The sequence below is a fragment of the Lactuca virosa genome, chromosome 5, assembly GCF_052849685.1.
Source record: "Lactuca virosa cultivar CGN04683 chromosome 5, Lactuca_virosa_CGN04683_v6, whole genome shotgun sequence".
In the NCBI taxonomy this organism is placed as follows: domain Eukaryota; kingdom Viridiplantae; phylum Streptophyta; class Magnoliopsida; order Asterales; family Asteraceae; genus Lactuca; species Lactuca virosa.
Window position 1 is genome coordinate 210,450,961 of NC_136430.1, and position 12,710 is coordinate 210,463,670.

Below are 12,710 nucleotides of genomic sequence, written 5' to 3' on the forward strand. Positions count from 1 at the left end.
TGAGTTTTGTAAGTGTTTGAGTGATTGTTGAAGATCTTTGAAGGACGTTTTGAAGAGAGAAGTATCAAGCTTGGATGAGTGAACTTGGATCCAGAAACTCCACATCAAAGGAAACATCTCAGAGGTATAAAGTCATAACCATGACATGTAGCTTAATAGATCTCATCTTTTGTAGTTTTGGGCTTGGTTTTGGGACTTTGGTTTGGATGTCCAGAGAAAAGTGGTTTCAAGGTTGAAGGTGTAGATATGGCCTCTATAAGACCTCTAGAGGATTAAAGTTGCAAACTTAAATAGCCTCCATGTCCCATTCATGCAATATGTTCATTTTTAAGCCTAATGTGGACCTTGGAGTGTGTTTCAAGCATGCATGGACATAAAGTTAGAAACTTTACGTGCTTTTTCCACCCTTGGACACAAGATCTGTAATTTGGAGCGTTGTAGTAAGGGTTTGAGGGCTTAATGAGTCAAGACCTTCCTTAAAGGAACTAGGGTTTGGGTTTAGAGCTTATTGGGTGAACCTTGAGGGTAAAAATGGAAACTTTACCCTTCTAGACATCTCTAGGGATGGGGATATGAAGTTTGGAACCTTTGGATTCAAAAGAAAGGGGCTTAATGCATTAAGTGGGTTGACAGAATGAAGAACTCGACGAGTTCACAGGGGAACTCGACGAGTTGAGTTGGGCTTACCCCGATTCTATTGGAAAACGGAGAAACTCGACAAGCTATAGGAAAACTTGACGAGTTCGGTCGCGATATCGTGATTCTGACTTTGGGGTGGACTCGACGAGTTAGGTCAACTCGGAGCGTTGACTTTGACCTGGACCTTGACTAGGGTTGACTTTTAAGGGGTTTGAAGGGTTAAGTTGTATCTAAGGAATTGTTTATGATTAGGGAGGTGGCAGAGCCGATACTCAGAGTTTGGACCTACTCAGCTACAGTTTGCATTTGAGGTGAGTTTCCCCACCATACCAATGGCTCGATGGCACCAAGGCCGACCCATTACGTTATGTGGTATGCTAGTTGATTATGTGGTACGTGATATGCTAGTTGTCTTGTGATGCTTGCATGGAAGACCCCGGGGGGAGCTCGTGGCACTTGGATGTCAGACCATGTGGGGGTGCCCATGGCATTCCAAGTAAAGACCATGGGGGTGCCCATGGAACTTGGTTGTCAGACCATGTGGGGGTGACCATGGCATTCCAGGTAAATACGTTATAAGACCATGTGGGGTGCCCATGGCATTCCACGTAAGACCATGGGGGTGCCCATGACACATAGGTGTAAGACCCTGGGGGGAGCCCACGGCATCCGTATATGTTTATATGCATGGAGTGTATGGTTGATATGGTTATATGATTATGCGGATTGTGTGGGGTATGTTATGGGGAACTCACTAAGCATTAGCTTACAGTTTGTTGGTTGTTTTAGGTACTACGAGATCTAAGGGCAAGAGTCCGGCGTGATGGCACGACATGTATTCTCTGGTGTTTTATTAAGGACACTCTGATATTATGAATAAATTGTTTGATGTTATGGAGTTTGAAAACAAATGTGATTGGAATTTTATATTTTATGGAAATGATTTCGTTACTTAAAAATAAAAAATTTTATTGGAAATTTGGGTTGTTACAAGTTGCTCATGGAAATTTGGGTTGTTACAAGTTGCTCATGGAAATTTGGGCTGTTATATGTAATAGATTAGGTATAGACTAGATTTATTTTATAAAATATATAACAAGATGAATACGAAGGACTTTTTTTTAAGATGAAGCCATGATCATGGGTTTATTAGCCTTTAATAAAAGTTCATAAATTTTATAGAAATATTATTAAATTGAAACAAAGTTGGTTGTCATTGCCAGTGGGAGCTTAAATATCACATGAAGAACAAGTTGTAATATTTGGTCCCTTTGTACCTTAGGAAGGACTTAAAACTGTTGTATTGACTCACAAAAATATTAATTAGATCATGGCTTTTTTATGTAAAAGCATGCTCGTGTTGTTTATTTTTCAAGTAAATAGTTTGTGGTTGATAATTTAGCTTTTGACAAACTCAAACTATTTTTTGGACAAAATAAACATCACATGGAGCTTGGTTTTCAATTTACAAAATGAGAAAAAAAGATGTAACAAGTTCTAACTTAAAAAAAAGCGGTTTTATTAAAACGTTCATAATGGAGAATTTTGATATTCTAAAATTATAAGTCTAAAATTGTGATTTTATAACTTATTCAAACTCCAAACTATTAATAATAAAAGGAAGTTTTATTAAGTACTAAATAAGGTTCTATATGGACCAAACTCAAACTTAATATTGGATATTATCATTAATATTGAACCGCGTCAAAATATAAAACCGAATTTTATATTTGAACCTCAAATGCGATTTTTCGAAGAAAAAAAATGATACCATGATCAACTGGATCCATGAAATTATCATGATATCATATTTTTTAAACTAGAACTATAAAACACTAAAAGACCATTTCAAAGGATACCTAACCGCTTAGTGTTATCTTTTAATGGTCGGGGTGTATTCGCGATTTCTATAACCAAGTTATAGGGCAATTACACAAGTTTTTCAAATTAGAGGATTTGATCAAAAATCTTCTGTGATAAAGGATACCTAAGCAAGAGAGTTTTGAGGCATATATGGGATCAAACATTTCTAATTAAATTTGTTATTAGCGATCTCATAAATCTAGGAGTGTTCGTTAGTTTGAGACTGGATTCACACGAGTGTTCCTCCAATTCACTCAAACCAAGGGTCTGATACCAACTTGTAACATCACAAAAGTTTCAACAAATTTAAAACCTTTCAAATCAACCCATTTATTAACAAGAGTGTTTACAAAAACATTATCTCCAAAACATGATTTAAAATCAGAGTCTCCAAAGATCCAATCCGTTGTAAAACCGAGGATGTGTACGTCACGCCTTCGCCTTGCCACGAATCATCTCAAGAACCTGAAACCATAAACAAATTGTAAGCATGAAGCTTAGTGAGTTCCCCCAAAATACCAACACACAAACAAATAGCGCATATACAATAACAGCATGTATTGAGTCCACAGCTAAAAGACTGGATTACCCTTGATCCCACAGTATGAGTTTGGCTTGCCTATCGGCCCACAGCTCATATCTGGCTTGCTCTTTAGCCCACAACATAAGTCTGGCTTGCCCCCAGGGCCCCTATCTTATGTCTGGCTTGCTCCCAACTCAATCGGTCATCGGACTAGAATACCAATGTTCAGCCATCAGTACTAGTCTGGCATACGAACCGGTCCACAACTCGTATCTGGAATACTACTGAGCCCTCAGTATAAGTCTGGCACGCCCTACCCGGCCCTCAGCTCATATCTGGATTCATCCAATACACTCAAATCCTCAGTACGAGTCTGGCATACCAACTGGGTCCTCACCTCGTATCTGGAATGCTACTGAACCCTCAGTATGAGTCTCGCATGCCTTACCCGGCCCTCAGCTCATATCTGGAATGCTCCAGGGTTTGTTGGCTACAACACGAAGCAGTACAATCTCAACCCACACAATATGTTGACAAATAACCAACATATACAAATAATCATGCAGACAGAATCATAGGTAGTCCTACAGATCTACCATACTAACATATCGGCAACTATCATAATCATGCAGATCTACTCCATACTCAGCATATTAGTTAATAACAAGATATCAAACTAGTGGGCCGACATTGGTGCCTTCGACCCGAAAGTACAGTGAGGAAAACTCACCTCGCACTGCAGAACATAAAGATGATCCCTGACTGCTAGCTGCCAGATCCCCGACCCGCCAATATCAAGGCAACACCTCATCACAGCTGGTCCCACGAATAATCTCTGACTGCAGACCCGCTATGATCCACGCGCTATCAAATACCACAAGGACAACCCATCAACATCCAACCCGTGACTCACGCTATAAATCCAAATTAGTGTAAAAGACCTTTTTACCCTTCTCAAGCTTGGCCCAAAGCTAAGGCCCAAACTAGATGACCAAAGGCCCAAAATCTAAAATAAACAACTAAGGCCCAAACATGGCCCACTTTTCAAAATTGGGCCCAATTCCTTTCGTGAGCCTTCACCCAAGAAGTTCCATCAAAACAAAATCCCAAACCATAAAATCCAGGTGGCCCAACATGGCCCAAGACAATCCGAGTCCAAAACCGAAGCCCAAAACAAAGAGGCCCATAACTATCGCATACGCGAGGCGTACTCCGGAGGTACGCTTAGCGTACACGAGGCTGCACAGAATTCATCATCGGGGGAGGAGATTGGGTATGCGGGGCGTACACCTCCCTACACGGGGCGTACCCTCGCAAGAATCAATTTCTTCGTAAGTGCTTAATGGCTTAAGCACTTAAGCCCAAACATCAGATCCATGATCCAAATGCACTCCAGGGTCATAAAGTCTAATTTTTATGGCTTAGAAGCATGGATAACAAGAAGCTTTTTTATGGCTTAATCCATTAAGACCATCAACAAGAAGCATGGAGCCAAACTAGCTAAAGGGACCTCATTTTTATGGCTTAGATCCCATCATAAGGTCTGAAAGGACAGCCCAAAACGACCAACACCATACATGCATAACAATGGGACTTTTGGGACAAAAAGAACATCATAAAGCTACCAAAATGATATCCAAGCAAACAAAGCATAAAGGTAACAACTTTTTACCTTCTAGAGCTTCCCAAGAAGGTAGTGATGCAAGATCCAAAAGCTTGCTTCAACTACTAATCTCCTGGATGCAACTCCTTCTTCATTAAGCACACAAAGAACACACTATTAGCTCAAGACACCCTCTTATGGGGTTAGGGTTTGCTAAAAACAACTCAAGGGCTTGGAGGCTGAAAAGATGAGGCTAAAAGATCCATAAAGGTGCTTAGATACCCCACACACCCTAACACTTAGGGTTTCGTTCGGACAAGAGCACGCCCAACTTACATATGTGTACACCTAGCGTACTACCCCTAGTACGCTTAGCGTACTCACATGTACGCTTAGCGTACTACACCTTCTCCCAAAATTACCATTCTGCCACTAGGGCTTCTTGCGACCACTTCCTCCCAAAACAAGGACCAAAATGACACACTTTAAAATTAAGAGATGAATTTGAAAATGCCTGAAAACCGGGGCGTTAGAAAATTTTAATCAAAATACATAGATATTAAACCAAACCATTGTAGATATGTGCATAGTTTAACCTTCTTCCAAAATCTTTCATGACTTCCACTCCACTTCAACCGATCATAACTCATCATTTGGGATCCCTACAAATACCCACAAGAAACCTTATTCACATCGAAGCACACACAACAAAATTACACTAGGTTGTCTTTTTTGCAAATGTCAAATATCTACCCTTAAAGAAGGCTTTCATATCATAAAGCTCTAAGTTTTCTTTGAAACAATTAACCCCAAAATTGAAATCATGAAACGACAATGGAGCAGTTGTAGACATATTTCATTGACAATCGACATCTGACTCGCCTAGCTTTCCTAATCTTTTGCAGAGCTGTAGATGTCAGTCTCTATAAGTAAACCTTTCTGAGTAAGCAAAACCAACAAGCCATTTTGACCTTTATAAACCAAACGCCCTTTATGTAGAAAAGAAAAAGAAAAATGACGAGAGGATAGTTAACAGTAGTTTGACAATTGTAGGAAGGGGTATTACCCAAAAAAATAGATTCCAATCATGCTCTTTTAATCATGTACTTCAAATTTTAAGTCACATGTAAGAATTGGTAAATCACAAATATCGGTAAGGTAATAAGGTAACACCCATGACTAAGGTAATAAGGTAACACCCATGACTGGAAGTGATTATGTTATTATGTTTCCCAATATCTAAAGACACAATTTCAAACTTAAGAGAGGACAGGAAAAATAGATTTTCCAGGTACGAAGCATAGATTTAGCTCTCCAAATTCCGGGGCTTTGTGTTTATTTGTTATTAAGAAAGGGAATATAAAGCATCAACAACATTAGCCACAAACGTTGCTTCATAAGGTATATGCATATAGAAAAGGATGCGAAGGCGACTTACTCCATGGATGTGTAATTCATTTCCGTTTCCTTTTTTGGCTGATTCATCTACAAATTGAATAAAGTTATTAGTGTGTGACCTTACAACACGTTCAAATTAATATATGGTATTGAAATCAAATAACACATGATGGTGTTATACATATAGATACTCGAAAATCAAGGCAAGGAACCAAAAATGTACATACCTTTCTGTTGAAAAGATAAAACTTTTGAGTTCGCTTAATTCTCTTTGAAACGTATTGTTTTCCATTGTTCATTAGCTTTGTGTAACTCTTCCTCGGAACTCACCTAAACCTCCCACCATGCGCTTGCAAAGAATCTGACCATCAACCACAAAACCCTAAATATGTCAGTTGATTTCAATAAAAGCGAAGAAATAAACACACCTTAGGATGATATAGAGACTTCAACAATCGCTTCAATTGAGACGGTGGTAAATTTGTCTGCATCAGAGAACCTTAGGATGAAGTCAACATGAAAATACCCTCAAAAAGCCGTTGTAATTTCGGGTCTTAAAGGTTTAAAAAATGCGACGCTTCCCTAGTCTTCTTCTCCACATGTGTCGACGAGTGCGAGGATTCACATTTTTAGAGGATTTGTGTTTGATATAAAAAAAGAGAGGGGAGAGCGCTGCAATCTCTGATTGGAAGATAATGACGGTCAATAACAAATGGCGACAAAGAAGAGGAACTATGGACTGCAGAGGCCAAAATCGATCAGCTTCAAACATAAGCCACAAACCGATGAACAATAACCTCAGCCGGTTACTAGTCATAAGCCTAACGTCTTTTAATGTTATATATAATAGATGGATATATAGTCTTATTTTTTCTTAAATCCAAAACCAAACCATAAATTTTCTTTTTCAATTTTGAAAAATTATTGTTTTTGTTTCTAGATCCGATAGTGGCTTTTGTTTTCGGTTTTCGGTTTTCAATTTTCAATTTTCTTTGGTTTTTAGTCCTATTGTATTTTTAATTGTGTTTAGTTACTCAAGCTAATAGAATTTGAAAAACTCAAAACTCGTCAACATATTTATCAACATATTCCAAATAAAAAATGTAAATAAATACTGTATATTGTCTGAACTAAAAATACAATCAAACACAACAATTGTTATTCAAAAAGTAAATTAACTAATATGAAAAGAAATACACAACGTTATTTATTCTTCACTATAATTCTTTGGTAAAATATTAGATATCACGCAATCCACTTTATTTTTATTTTCAACATCACTGCCCATTGTTAGGTCCGATTGTTAGTTTTGGGGATGAAAATTTGACCCACAAATTAACTACCTGGAGGTACCCGTCCCTAACAGGGCAAAGATTCCAATGTTTTAATTCATAACGGCACATGGACAGGGAGTGGTTTTCATACCCGAAGCGGGGTCGGTGCACATACTATGCAGTTCATGAAAGTGATTGCCCTTTGACAGCTCATTTCACATCCTCATTTCGAGGTGTGCTAGAAGGCTTTAAGCAATAATGTCCTATACTATATTTTGGTTTTACATACCAAATCACAAAAACGAAAATGTAAGAAATCGATATCACAAGAACGAAAGGCGTTTGTGTATACAAACATGTTGTTTGCCTAATGATGTTCCATAAGGTCCTCTCTATTGATCAATGATTAAGTACGTAATTCTATTTAAAACAGAAAACTATACACTAAAACAAAAAACTTTTGTTGATGCGGTTAAAATGATGTATTGATGCGGTTATTAAGCAGCACCAATAAATATCGCAACAAAAAACACCTTATTTAATGGTGCGGTTATAAAACCGTCCCAAAAAATGACCACAACCGCACCAAGAAACAAATGATTTTTTCATAAAAAAGCTTGACAACCGCCCCATTAAATGCTAGAACCGCATCATTAAATCATATAAAGGAACCCCCCAATTAAATGCTAGAACCACATTTATATCTTCTTTAAACATTCGTGCTCTCTTTTGAGCTTTACATAGCTCATCTATCATTGTGAGGATACTTCAAACTTCTGCTTTTTTATGCTACCATAGTCTGCATGGTGAAACAATGGTTTGCCATGACTTATCCAACTTGTACATATACAAAGTTTCACCAAAAAACTAGAAAAAAATTCAAAATTTTAACTTACATGATTTGCAGTTAACATGCTAGAACCAGCAGGTGTATGATCAACCAGTTAGCCACTCTCATCATAACTTCTAAAAACTATGGCAACAAACACAAAAGAAAAAGATATCATTATACTTTCAACAACATTTGAGAAAATTAGGCAAAAAATAACACTTACTAATGCAGATTCTCTTTCAACAATTTCAGGTGTTAAGCTGCACATTAATTGTGGCCTTGACATTTTTTGCACCCAACGTTTCATAAGGAGCGATCTAAATTAACATTAATCAATTAAAAGTTATTAGTTGAAACCCTAACTTAAGAAATCAGAGTATCAGACATAACTTAAGAAAATTTTATGAATCAAAATTGCTAAAACAGAATATCAGACACACATACCTTAGAGTCTTGGTGGTGCGTTGATGGCGATGGACAACAAAGAAGATAATAGTGGAGGTCGATGCCTCAAAGAGAAATCAGATTCACCATGTTGTTCACCTGAAGCTGTGAATCGACAACGATGGAGGGTGGGGTTGGCCGGAATCAGAGTTGATGGGGATGAGGGTGACAGGACTCAACGATGGTGGTCATGACGGCAGGAGTCGATGATGTTGTCAAATGAAATTAGGTTAAGAAATAGCATCCCATTAGAGAGAAATGCATAACGCGGGCAATGAAAATTTTGGAAGGAAAGACATCGCCCGGGAAACAAAATATTAGAAGGGAATTCATTTGCTTTAATGGTGCGGTTTTTGATCTAAACGCACCTATAAATCTATTTTAATGGTGCGGTTTAGATATATAGCACCAAAAAATAACTTTGTAAAAACATTTAATGTGATTTCTACATAACCATCCCAACAAATCGATTATTTGGTGCGGTTTTTGGTTATTTTTTATGCGATGTATATTTAATAATGGGGTTTTTTAACAAATCCGCACCAGAAAATAAAATGGCATCGCACTATTAAATGAGTTATATACTAGTGATAAGTATTAAATTAGAAAAAAAAAATACAGTCGATTTATAAATTTCTGTTTGAATTTGTTATTTTGTTTCTGTATAAGACAAATAACAACTTCAATCTAAACCTAATTATTTAGTTTAAAAACTACCACAACGTATAAAGCGTCAATAGTTTGGTTTTTCGGTTTTAACTTTGGGTTTGGTTTTCTTACATACTTTTATATTTTAGTAGCCACTACCAACGGAAATTCCTATAAAAATTCAATTTGTTCAGATCAATTTAAACAGCAAATTACAAAGTCCACAAAATTGAACAATTTTATTATATCCGAATAGAAAACAACTATATTTCTTATCGATATGGTTTTAACATTTATTTCTCATCCGCAATATGTCTGACTGACTATTGAAAATGTTGTGGCACCAACTTGTACACGGCGAAACGATATATACAGAACGTTTTTTACAGAATAAAAAAAGGGACTTAAAATAATTCAATATGATATACACATAATGTTGGTGGGGTTGGTGAGTGGGGCGGGGTGGGTTTGAAGACACACGAACTCAAAGATATTGAAAGGTGGAAATTAGACACGGAAAACTAGTGGTCTATTTTTGTGTAATGTATAGAGAGAGTTCTCTGATGATATATAATGCCTGGTGTTTTAAATGCTTGACAAGATTGAACAAGTTAACTATTTTTCTGACATGCTTTACAATTCTTGTCTGTTTCTATCTTTTACCAAAAAAAAATAATAATAATAAATTAAATTATAGTTTTCGTTCCTATGGTACATATATTTATAGTTTTAGTTCATTTTTAAAATTTAAGGCATGGTTTATCCTTTACTTTATAAAAATTGTACATGAGGTCTATGAGGTTGTTTGTGTCTGATATGTTCCGTTAAATGCATGTAAAATGACATTTATGCCAATATTCATATTTTTAATTGTACTTTGACATTTTTTATACCATAAGGGACCATTTCTATAAAATAATTAGAATACAAACCTAAAAGGATTTCTACCCCTAACATCACTCTCCCTCCACTCTACCGCATCCACATACCTTTGTTGTTCCCCAACCTCTGATCCTCTTTCTCCGATGGATATATAGTCAAAACTCTAGCTCCCAAACCTCTATCAAAACCTAACTCTAACCTTAACCCAAACCTCTGGTCGATTCCTCTAATCCTCTCTCATCCTTGTACTCTTGATCCTTGATTCTGCTTATAACGTCATTAAGAACTTCATAGAAATTGGCTTTCATTAATCCGAAGTTTTCCTTGGACCCGTCGTAGCTCTAGCAACGGCAGTCCAAACTCCGTACTTGCACATAAACTACAACAATATGTCACGAAGAGGGTTTGGGGTGAAACGTACATTGACAAGATGTATTGATAGTGAGACGAAGGTTAAAGATAACCTTTTGTTGCATGAAGGTCCTGACAGTCTATGAGAATTGCATATTTTGTCGTCACTTGGTTAGAGTAGTTTTTGAGTTTCTGTTGAGAAAAAAAGAGACCGAAAATCTAGTGAGGTTATTAAAGAGGGAACAATGATTAGGTGGTTTTGTTTAAGTTGATTTCTTGATTAAGTTAGATGTGTGGATTCTTTAGCCTCATGGTTTACTTCATAACATTTATTGTCATTAGCTTTTGAATATGTTAAAATTGGTAAACAAAAGAAAATATGTAAATTTTTTAAATTTTAATTTTTCTTTAGGATCATCTATGTGAATCCATTTTATTTTTTGGTTTTTAACATTGAGATGTATAGTATAGAAAATGACAATGTTAAATTACGATGTCATTGGCCAAAGACATTTTTGTCGCCGGAAAAACAGAATACTTGTAACGGTGGTTGTCGTAAAACAGTGGTTGGGTTTCATAACTAGGATTACAAGGGTAAGGTCTTTAAGATCATATAACATTAAAATAAAAAAAAAACATCTTTAAGATTAAGAAAACCAAAAAAATGGTGAAAACACGGGCAAAATGACAATCTTAGAAAAAGTAACAAATAGGTTTTTAAATTTAATATCACATGTGATGAGAATAGGATTCAATGAAGTATTAAAATCAATAAAGAAATGAACACACAAAGTAAATAATTTTGTTTCAAATCTATTATGTATGGAAGCAATCTCATGTATAAGTATGTGATGAATGAACTTGCATACCTAATACTTAAGACTACAACACTACTTATAGGAGATAGTGTTATCGACAAACAACAAAATATGTACAGTGTGCCTTCGACATCAAGGTACATAGAAAATGTGCACACCGAAATAAAAAGATATACCGAAGGTGTGTAACCTTTGGTATAGAGTACAACTCTTCTATACGAATATAACATACAAAATCTAGAGACTATGTCTTCGACATTTCAAAACAACATATCTTCTACATTCTCCCCCTTTGTATTGAATAAGAAAATCTTCACTTTGAGCTCAGAGATCATTGAAGAATGATCCTTATTTCTTGTGTATCTCCTTCTAAGTTCTTAGTACAATTTCTCATTCTCACCAAAACATTGTTGATCTGTTGACACCAATATTTCTCCTTCAAATCAGTGTAGAACATGAACTTCTTCTGAACATTGTTCTGTTTCTTCCTAAAAAGACAACCCCCTTCGGTTTCAATACAATTTCACCATCTCCATATTGATCGACATTATCGAGTTAAGTAAAAGGTTTTCCAACCTCCCTTTAAAAATCTTTGGCTAACTCAAAATTTATTAAATACATTTGAAATATAGTAGTACAAAAGATATTTTTTGACATGCGTGAAAGTTATGTTGTTGATATAGCCTTATTTAACTATATATTTTAGGCCATTATCTTAATAAATTAATCTAAAGTGTTATATTTAGAGATATATGATACTTAATATGCTTTCAAATGTTTCATGATAGGTAAAATCAGAGCTGAGATGCAAAAGCAAGCAAACGGAGCTGAAATAGACGAAAAATGAAGAAAATCAGGAAATTAGCAAAAGACGCGTCGCGCCTCCTTATAAGATACTTCGTGCCCTTTAGTAAAACAAAAAATTCCAAAAACTTTCGTGTTGGTTTCTTTGTTTGTGTTCAAGAAGTAAGCCCTATCACCACGCCGTGGTGAGACCTTTACCACGTCATGGTGTCGTAGACTCTATAAATATACGAGATTCTCAACTCTAATCGGTGTGTAGGCTTTGGCAGCCTTGAGCTACAAATTTTACTTCATTTTTTATGTCCATAAACCCTTTAGGGTTGATTTCGAAGTTAGAGAGTCGATTTAAGCAAGGATTTGAAGATTCAAGTACTATTTGCATCGAGATTTCACTTCGGGTTTACTTGATGATCATATCTCGCAATCTTTTGGTGATGCTTTCTGCTTTAGTTTACTGATTATGGTGTAAAAACCTTTACTTTTGCGTTATGTAGATGAAGCCTCGTTAATATGTTTTGATTTCATTAGTAGGATTATGTGAGTTTCCTTAGTACTTATGTTCGATTGATTGTTCATCTTTCGTGTTAAATTTATGATTTATTTTACCTATTGTTCACTTATGTGTAGTTAA

General features: G+C 36.2%; 1 long non-coding RNA gene across 1 annotated transcript; it reads right to left on the bottom strand.

Moving 5' to 3' along the window:
• Positions 1-2,863: 2,863 nt before the first annotated feature.
• LOC145117200 (uncharacterized) lies at positions 2,864-7,709 on the bottom strand. Its single transcript, XR_013712549.1, has 8 exons — positions 7,452-7,709; positions 6,455-6,511; positions 6,254-6,387; positions 6,067-6,113; positions 4,698-5,290; positions 3,756-3,889; positions 3,092-3,515; positions 2,864-2,967 (listed from the first exon to the last, which is right to left on the bottom strand). It is a non-coding gene; the product is annotated as an uncharacterized LOC145117200 (long non-coding RNA).
• Positions 7,710-12,710: the final 5,001 nt, after the last annotated feature.